This window comes from Dioscorea cayenensis, chromosome 15 (assembly GCF_009730915.1).
Source record: "Dioscorea cayenensis subsp. rotundata cultivar TDr96_F1 chromosome 15, TDr96_F1_v2_PseudoChromosome.rev07_lg8_w22 25.fasta, whole genome shotgun sequence".
NCBI lineage: Eukaryota > Viridiplantae > Streptophyta > Magnoliopsida > Dioscoreales > Dioscoreaceae > Dioscorea > Dioscorea cayenensis.
The window spans coordinates 12,034,985-12,044,387 of record NC_052485.1 but is presented as its reverse complement, the minus strand read 5'-3'; the positions used below and the strand labels follow the sequence as shown (position 1 = coordinate 12,044,387).

Below are 9,403 nucleotides of genomic sequence, written 5' to 3'. Positions count from 1 at the left end.
TCTAATACATGCGAGCAAGTCACATCTACATGCATCACTCATAAAAGAGCTACGGATTTCTCCTTAGTGTAGCACTTAGCATGAAAATAATGGATTAAATCTCAAAATTACCCAAGCATGTAATTAACAAGTAATCATCCAAATTACATGATAAAACCCTCCAAGGTTCACCAACACCTGGTGGCCTTGGGTGGTCTAGTGTGTCATCATCCCACAACAAGCAATACAATCAAGTGAAACACAAAAGAAAAGCATAAGTGACACTCCCTAGATGAAATGGTGGAGGAGGAGGTAGAATATATGCCGAATGATGCTTCCCCCACCAAAGGAATGCTGAATGGCGCTTCCTCTAGCCGCGGGTCTCCTTCCTTCAAATCATGGTAGATCTCCCCTTGAATGATGTTGCCTTCTTGTCTTGAGAGTCTTCGATCTTGGCCTTGAATGATCTCTTAGCTTCCTTGCGCTTCTTCTCCTTCCCAAGGTCGCCCAAAGCCTCTCAAGTGGTCTCTCAAAATATGCCAAGAAAAAGTCCTTTGTTCTGCCCTAAAAGTCAGCTTATATACCCCCACGACATACGGGCCGTATAGGGGTCATATGGGGGTTGTATAGCACTCAAAAACCCTAGATTCGTGTTTCATACGGGGTGCATACAGCCTTCATACGGCCCCTTATACTGGGTAGTATAGAAATCTGGGCAGACAACTCAAAATCATTTTGTTTCTACAGTGCATACGGCCCCCATACTGGGTAGTATGGGGGTGGTATGAAATTCCTGTTTTCTTCTCTTTTCGCCTAAATGATATTTTCTTATTCTCCATGGCTTTCTTATGCCCTACAAAGCAAATAATAGATGATTAAGCGCAAAATGGGCATCAAACCTCACAAAATACATGCAAAGTGAATATGATATATATATGAAAACACCTACATTTAGACACTTATCAGACGCCAATACCTCCAGTGGTAATGTGCGGAAAACTAGCTCTTGAATCGTCAATAACCTCCTCCAGCTCCTCACGGCTAATAGCTCATCTATCTCATCTGCTAGCTCACCTCCTCGGTGAACCTCTCTCAGCGGAGTCAAGTCCACGAAATGAGACTGTCCAAACCTGAGACTCGATAATCTCTCAAATCGAGTCTGGTGCTCGGGATTCGAGAACTCAACGTGCTCCAACTCAGGTGAAGTCTCCCTAGGATGCTTACCCTCTTGCTTCTTCGAACGAGGTGTCATATCTACAAAAATTAAATAAAGAACGATCAAAGAAGCTCACGAAATAATACTGCAGGAATCCACACGGTCGTGTGGAAATTACCCACGACCGTGTGGATTCGCGGGGCATGAAAACCACACGACTGCTCATCCAAATTCAAAAAATACACCAAAAATTTTGTTTCTAAACTCACTCTAAGCATGCATAGATCATTTTATCATAGGAACAAAACAACATTCACCATTTTTAACCATTAACATCAAGTATAGCGAAGAGAAAATAGAAAGAAGGTTTACCAATGAGGAAAAGATGAAAACTTTGAAAATCGTCAGGGAAACTCATGTAAAACCTTGTTAGATTGACGGTAAGGGGTAGGGGAAGTGATTAAAGGTGTTCTCTGAGAGATTGAAGGTGTAATAAAGAAGAAACACAAAGAGATTTTAAAGAAAACTCGCGTCTCTTGGAATTCAGTGCATCCACACGAGCGTGTGGAAATTACCCACGTCCGTGTGACTCCATTGGAGAGCTCCACAGGGGTAGACTCATGCCCCTGTGTGCTCTCGGGAAAACACCTTATGCTTCTGAACACATCCACATGGGCGTGCAAAAATTCAACACGCCCGTTCGCTCGACCCACAAGGGCATCTCCACGCCTTTGTGGCTCCTCTGTCTAACCGAGAAAATTCTCTAAGTGTTTCCCACGCCCGTGCGGAATTTCCACATGGGCATGGAACTTCACAGGGATCGTTCACAGGGGCAAGTCCACACCCTTGTGCTTCTCGGGAAAATTTCTAAGTCTCTGCAAGAAAACACATGCCCGTGCAGAAATTGCCCACGGGTGTGCGACCATCACTAGATCATTCACAGGGGCGAGTCCACACCCTTGTGCGCTCTCGGGTTGAGCTTTTTAGTAGAAACCCACGGGCGTGTGGAAATTCCACACTCCCGTGTGTTTTCTCTGGATGCTTTAGAAAACTTGCAAGCTTTGCAAAAAAATTTCTAAACATCTAAATACACCCAGAACCTGCTTCTATCATGTAAAATATACTAGAGAAAAACGCACAACATGCTCAACCGACTAGAAACTTTGCCATGCACATTTAAACACACGAATGCACGAAAGATCTACGAGAAAATCACAGCAATAGCATCTAAAAATCAGGATACCAACACTCAAAGCTTTATTCATGTAAATACTAAACTAAAAACTAGAAAAACAGTAAAGACTTGGGTTGCCTCCGAAGAAGCGCTTGTTTAATGACACTTAGCTTGACGTACCTTGTCTTACCTTATGGGGGTTCATAGATGAAGGTTTCCCTCTTACCCATGACTTGGAAGCACAATGAACATAGTCTTTTGAAGGTAGAGGTGGAGTTGTCAGGCTTATTACCACTTGAAGGTCCATCCCTCTTACTCTATTCTTGTGCATCCCCAATAGTCTTGGGGCTTGAAGGTCCATCCCTCTTACCACTTGAAGGTCCATCCCTCTTACTCTATTCTTGTGCATCCCCAATAGTCTTGGGGCATTTCTTGTGGCGTCTCCTTGCCCTCTTCATCTTCCGGAGCATCTTCTTCACAATCCCCGGGGTAGATGGTACTTTCTCCTCTAGACCAAGCATTATTACTTCTTTATTATCCGCTCTTAGTCTAGCAACACCTCGTACGGGTCTGGATTCAACATTTTCCTGCACATGTTCATCAATTAGTTCATCAATAGTGTCAAGAATATATAAAGTGTCATCAAAGTTAAGAGAATGTCGCATGACTTCGGCGAGGCGGTATGTGAGCTTGTCATCTCCAACCCTCAGTGTCAACTCCCTGCCGTCCATGTCGATCAATGCCTTGGAAGTGCGTAAGAATGACCTCCCAAGTATCAAAGGGACATCTACATCCTCATCGACATCCAACACTATGAAGTTTACAAGAAATATGTACTTGTCCACCTTGACAAGAATGTCTTCAATGATGCCCCTCAGATGTCTCATTGTTCGGTCCGCCAATTACAATGTCATTCAAGTGGGCCTAGGCTCTCCCAAGCCTAGCTTCTGAAAGAATGAGTATGGCATGACGTTGATACTAGCCCCCGAATCTGCCAATGCCATCTCTTCACCTAAATTGCTAATGTTGCACAGAATCACAAAGCTTCCGGGGTCTTTTTCTTGTTCGAATATTCCTTTGCAATACCGCCGAACAAGACGCATCTAAGATCACCGATGCACTCTCTTCCAACTTCCTTTTGTTGGTCAAAAGATCTTTCAAGAACTTAGCATACTGAGGCATTTGAGACAACACCTCCAGAAAAGGAATGTTGATGTGCAATTGCTTAAATACACCCAAGAACTTCTTGTATTGCTCATCATTTTGGTCATTCTTCAATCTTGAAGGATAAGGGACTCTTAGCTTGTAGGGTGGGGTGCCACCTCCTTTTCTTTGTTGGCTTTCTCCTCAACCTCCATGACCTCGGGTACTTCAATATTGGTCTTCTCAAAGTGATCACCTTCACATGTTCTCTCGGATTAGTCTTGGTATTACTCGGTAGGCTTCCCTGTGGTCTCTCCGATAGAGACTTCGTAATTTTTCCCACTTGATTCTCTAGATTATGCAATGAAGCGGTATGGTTGTGAAGTGTAGCCTCGACCGATTGAAACAATGTATCGGATGATTACACAAATCGGGTCAATGCTTTCTCTAGATTGGACATCTGGGTCTCCAAGCCTGAAACTCTATTCTCCATGTTTTGGGCTTGTTGCTGATGAAAACCCGATGGTGCGGTGGCCTTTTGTTGTCCTTGGTTGTTCCATGAGAAATTAGGGTGGTTCCTCTAACCTGAATTGTAGGTATTGCTATAAGGATTGCCTTGGTTTCTCATTGCATTACCCACATAGTCAACTTGCTCAACGGAGGGTGTACCACCAACGGCTATCGGGCAATCGGATGGGGCATGTCCCTCTCCACATCCATCACAACTTGTTATGGCCGCCAATCTCGAAGAAGTTATAGTGTCTAACTTCTTACTCAATGCCTCCACTTGCGCCGCCATTTATGTAACCGCATCGATCTCATGGATGCCATCCACTTTCTTCTTCTCCCTAGCATTCCATTGCTATCTGTTCAACCCATTTCTTAAATTAATTACCGGGCTTCTCCGGGTGTCTTGCTACCTAAAGTACCTCCTGCTGCTGCATCATGTAGCAGTCTTGTACTTGGGTTCAAACCATTGTAGAAAGTCTGAATGATCATCCACTCTGGAAGCCCATGTTGAGGACATTTTCATAGGAGTTCCTTGAACCTTTCCCATGTCTTGAATAGAGAGTCTAATTTCATTTGCACAAAGGATGAGATCTCAATCCTAAGCTTTGCAGATTTTCCGGGAGAAAAATAACGGGAAAGAAAAGCTTCTACCATCTCCTCCCATGTAGTGATCTATGCTCTAGGTAATGAGTGTAGCCACTGCTTCGCTCTTTCCTTCAAGGAAAACAAGAAGGCTCTCAACTTGATGGCATCATCCATAACACCATTGATGTTAAGCATATCACACACTTCCAAGAAATTCTCTATGTGACTGTTTGGATCCTCATCGGCCAAACAATTGAACTGTGGGACTTCTGTAACATGTGGATGAATGCTGGCTTTTAGCTCAAAATTCTGATCTGTGATTGGGGGTTGTACAATGCTAGATTGTATTCCCAATATTTACTGTCTGGCATTATCAGAGAGTGTTCTTTGTTGTTCATTTTGTTCCACCATGTTGTCAGACCCTTTAACTTCCACTTTAGCTAGATTTGACAGTTCTTATACAGGTTCTTTACCGCTTCTTCTGACTGTACGTTCAAGTTTAGGATCACCTTCAATCAATATCGAAGGGTTCCCTTGGGTCATAACCTGGAGCTACAACAAAAGCAAGAAAACAAATTAGAACGATGATAGAATAAGAAGATATGAAATAGAATGACTGAATGAATAGCTAAGATAGCAAAGTGCAAAGTATCTCTAAAAGCCTACTCCCCGGTAATGGCACCAAAAACTTGACAACGCCCCTTGCGTCTGACCTGCAAGTGCATAGGTTTGTCAAAGTAATAAATCCCAAGTGAGTGGGGTATTGTATCCACAAAGAGTAGGGAACAAAAATACCTAAATTTCTACTTAACCAAGTGAAGATGAATAATGATTGTGTTGATATGATGTGATGTAAACAGAAATAAAAGTAACAAGAATGAGAGGCAAAAGTAAGTGAGAGGTAAGGCAATCGATAGAAATGGGGTACTCGGACAATGCTCCCCTAAGACTTATGCCTTAAATGCAAGACCTACCATTATAATTCCTAATTAATGCTCAATGAGTCATGGAAATCCTAAAGCACACGGTCCAAAACCTAAGGTCAAACATGACTAACTCTACACTGTGTCCCGGTGGAGAAATTGCCTAGTGTCAATACCTCAAACTACACAAAGTTGCATGGAGTTCTAGTGATTCCAAGTGATAAACCCTTTTTCTATGTGTAGATCTAACCCTTTGGTCCAGGCGAAAGACCCCTAATTATAATTAACCCCTAGATACTAAGGTCACTTCAACGCTTTACTCTGTTGCTCGCGTAACTAAGCCCCAACAGAGTTGATCCTTTAGCACTTCACTCTATTGTAACCGCAAAGAACTCTTGGAAATGGAGGTAGGATAAATCACACCAGAGGGGAAACGGGACACTCCGCTACCTCTCGACTCACCCTCTCAACCTTCTCCAATCTAGCTATGTCTAACCCTCATGGCGTGTTACCCATCACAAAGATTACCAATATTGACTCTTAAACCTAGTGTCACTCTAAGGGAGAAATTATTCAACAAGTACTCAAGATTGGAACTTAAATAAAAGCATCAATTAAGGAAAGCACAATGGAAAGTCAAAGAAACAATAACATTCTATGGTTTACAAAATCCAAGTACCCACTAGGCGGTTTAGCTCTCCATGGAGTTCAATACAATCAACAATAAAATCAAAAGTAAAGATAAGCAATCCATAGGAAAACCCCATCGGTATTTGTGTCTATGGTCTTGTGGAGTAGCCTCATTTTCTCCAAAGGTCCCTTTGTCCGGCCTAAGGCACACCTCGCCGGATCGGTGTCGACGAAAGCTCCCCCAATAACCTTCTTCCAATCGAAGTGCGTTATTGAATCCGGAGAACCACTCCAAAGATGTGCCAAAAGCCTCTCAAAACCCTAGCTGGCGACCTCTAAAAAGATGGAGAAAAGTTGAAGAGAAAGGGGAAAGAAAATCCCCGAAATCGGGCTGAATCGCGTCTTAAATAGAGCTGGAATCGGGCATCCACAATCCCCTGTGGATATTCAACACGTGCCTGTGGAATTTCCACACGGGCGTGGATACAAGCTCGTGTGGATTCTTTGGAAATTTGATTTTCGGGCGGCTGTGAACAGTAACTGCTATAGTGTCTTGCTGCAATGATTTGCTACATTACCTGCTATAGTCCCAATTCCACACTTTTCATCGAGGCAACATAAACGGGCACACGTTTATGCCGTAGATCATAACTCTTCTTCAATCAAAAGCCTTGTTGGTGAAGATCTTGCTATCAATGCACAAGTTAGGATATACAAATGTGATTGCCTTCGTGCCCCTCCAACTCATTGTCATGGCTTGAATACATGGAGCTTGGCACACATTCACGTATCTTAGAGCCCCACTTATGTCTTCGTGTTTATTCCTTCCAAGATTCCATCAAATAGTGCGTTCACGATCTACTTTTGGCTTCTCTTCTTAATATTTAGCTTCATAACCCTACATGCGCAAAAGAACACAAATACACATGTATTAGCGCTTAAACCTGATAAAAGTAATGCTCATTGTGAGGAAAGAACACTTCGCATTCTTAACACACAAGCACTTATCAGTTTGCCCGATGAGAATCCAAACAACCATATTAGAATCTTCTTGGAAGTTTGTGACATGCTGAAGATTAATGGTGTTACGGATGATGCTATAAGATTGAGGGTTTTCCCATTTTCTCTAAAAGGAAGAGCAAAGCAATGGCTACATTCTTTACCACGAGCATTCATCACGACATGGAATGAAATGGTCAAAGCTTTTCTTGTAAGTACTTTGCTCTGCGGAAAACGGCGAAGCTTTGAAATAAAATATCGTCGTTTGTTCAGATGGAGCTTGAATCCTTGTTTGAGGCATGGGAGTGATTCAAGGACCTCTTGCAGAAGTGTCCACAGTATGGTTTTCCCGAATGGATGATCATTCAGACTTTTTACAACTGGTTGAATCCAAGTACAAAACAACTTCTAGATGCCGCCACAGGAGGTACAATAGGGAACAAGACCCCAGAAGAAGCCCGACAGTTGGTAGAGGAAATGGCTATAAATAGCTACCAATGGAATTCAAGAGAAAAGAAGAAAGTGGCCGGACTCCATGAAATTGATGCGGTTACATCCTTAGAAGCCCAAGTAGAGCCATTGAGCAAGAAATTGGATACATTGACTTCACTGAGGGTGGTCACGATCACGAGTTGTGATGATTGTAGGGGTTCATATATGCCATCTAATTATCATATTTCAATTGCTACTTCAGCCCTGACTGAACAAGTAGACTTTGTGGGCAATTCTGAAAGGGCACAAGGTAATCCTTATAGCAACACCTACAACTAAGGGTGGAGGAATGACAATGACCCTTACGTGTTACTCGTAAGTGCACAGGTTTGTCAAAGTAATAAATCCCAAGTGAGTGGGGTGTCATATCCACAGGGAGTAGGGATTAAAAATACCAAAATTTCTACTTAACCAAGTGAAGATGAATAACTATTGTGGTGATAAGATGTGATGCAAACAAAAATAAAAGAAATAAGAATGAGAGGCACGAGTAAGTGAGAGGAAAGGCAATCGATAGAAGTGGGGTACTCAGACAATGCTCCCCTAGGACTAATGTTTCAAGTGCAAGACCTACTATTATACTTCCTAATTAATGCTTATTGAGTCGTGGATATCCTAAAGCACACAGTCCCAAACCTAAGGTCAACGTCACTAACTCTATACTATGTCCCGACATAGAAATCGCTCAGTCTCAACACCTCACACTGTGTAAAGTTGCATGGAGTTCTAGGGATTCCAAGTGATAAACCCTATTCATATGTGTAGATCTAACCCTTTGGTCCAGGTGAAAGACCCCTAGTCATAATTAAGCCCCAGATACTAAAGTTCACTTCAACGCTTCACTCAGTCGCTCGCGTAACTAAGCCCCAGGGGAGTTCATCCTTTAGCACTTCACTCTATTGTGATCGCAAAGAACTCTAGGAAATGTAGGTAGGATAAATCACATCGGAAGGCAAAGAGGACACTCCGCTACCTCTCGACTCACCCTCTCAACCCTCTCCAATCTAGCATTGTCTAACCTTCATGGTGTGTCACTCATCCACAAAGCCTACCAAGATGGACTCTCAACCCTAGTGTCACTCTAACAGAGAAATCATTTAACAAGCATTCAAGATTGGAACTCAATTAAGAACATCAATTAAGGAAAGCATAATAAAAGGTCAATGAAACAATAACATCCTAGGGTTTACAAAATCCAAGTACCCACTAGGGGATTTAGCTCTCCATGGTGCAAGATATAATCAATAATGAAATTGAAAGTAAAAACAAGTAATCCATAAGAAAACCCCCTCAGTATTCATACCGATGGTTATGTGGAGTAGCCTCTTCTTCTCCAAAGTTCCCCTTATCCGGCCTAGGGCACACCTCGCTGGATCGGTGCTGATGAAAGCTCCCTCAATAACCTTTTTCCAAGAGAAGTGCAGTGTCGAATCCGTAGGACCACTTCAAAGACTTGCCAAAAGCCTCTCAAAACCCTAGCCGACGGCCTCTCAAAAGATGGAGAAATGTTGGAGAGAAGGGTGGAAGATTCGCGGCTTACATAGGGCTGGAATCAGGCATTCACATGGGCCTATGAAATTTCCACACGTGCGTGGGAAATTTCCACACACCCGTGTGGATTCTCTGGAAACCTGATTTTCGGCCGGCTGTGCTAGTACAGTGATTTGCTGCAGTACCTACTATAATACTCCACCAAAATACTCCCAATTCCACACTTTTCATCGAGCCAACATAAATGGGCACACGCTTATGCTATAGATTGCAATTTTTCTTCAATCAAAGGCCTCATTGATAAAGATCTTGCTATCAATG

The 9,403-nt window shown here is 42.7% G+C and overlaps 2 non-coding genes across 2 annotated transcripts; one reads left to right on the top strand and one right to left on the bottom strand.

The window, feature by feature from the left end:
• The first annotated feature begins 4,461 nt into the window (after positions 1-4,461).
• Positions 4,462-4,568, top strand: LOC120278291. The gene has a single exon (XR_005541629.1). It is a non-coding gene; the product is annotated as a small nucleolar RNA R71 (small nucleolar RNA).
• A 2,771-nt stretch (positions 4,569-7,339) lies between these two features.
• On the bottom strand, positions 7,340-7,446 carry LOC120278381. Its single transcript, XR_005541712.1, has one exon. It is a non-coding gene; the product is annotated as a small nucleolar RNA R71 (small nucleolar RNA).
• Positions 7,447-9,403: the final 1,957 nt, after the last annotated feature.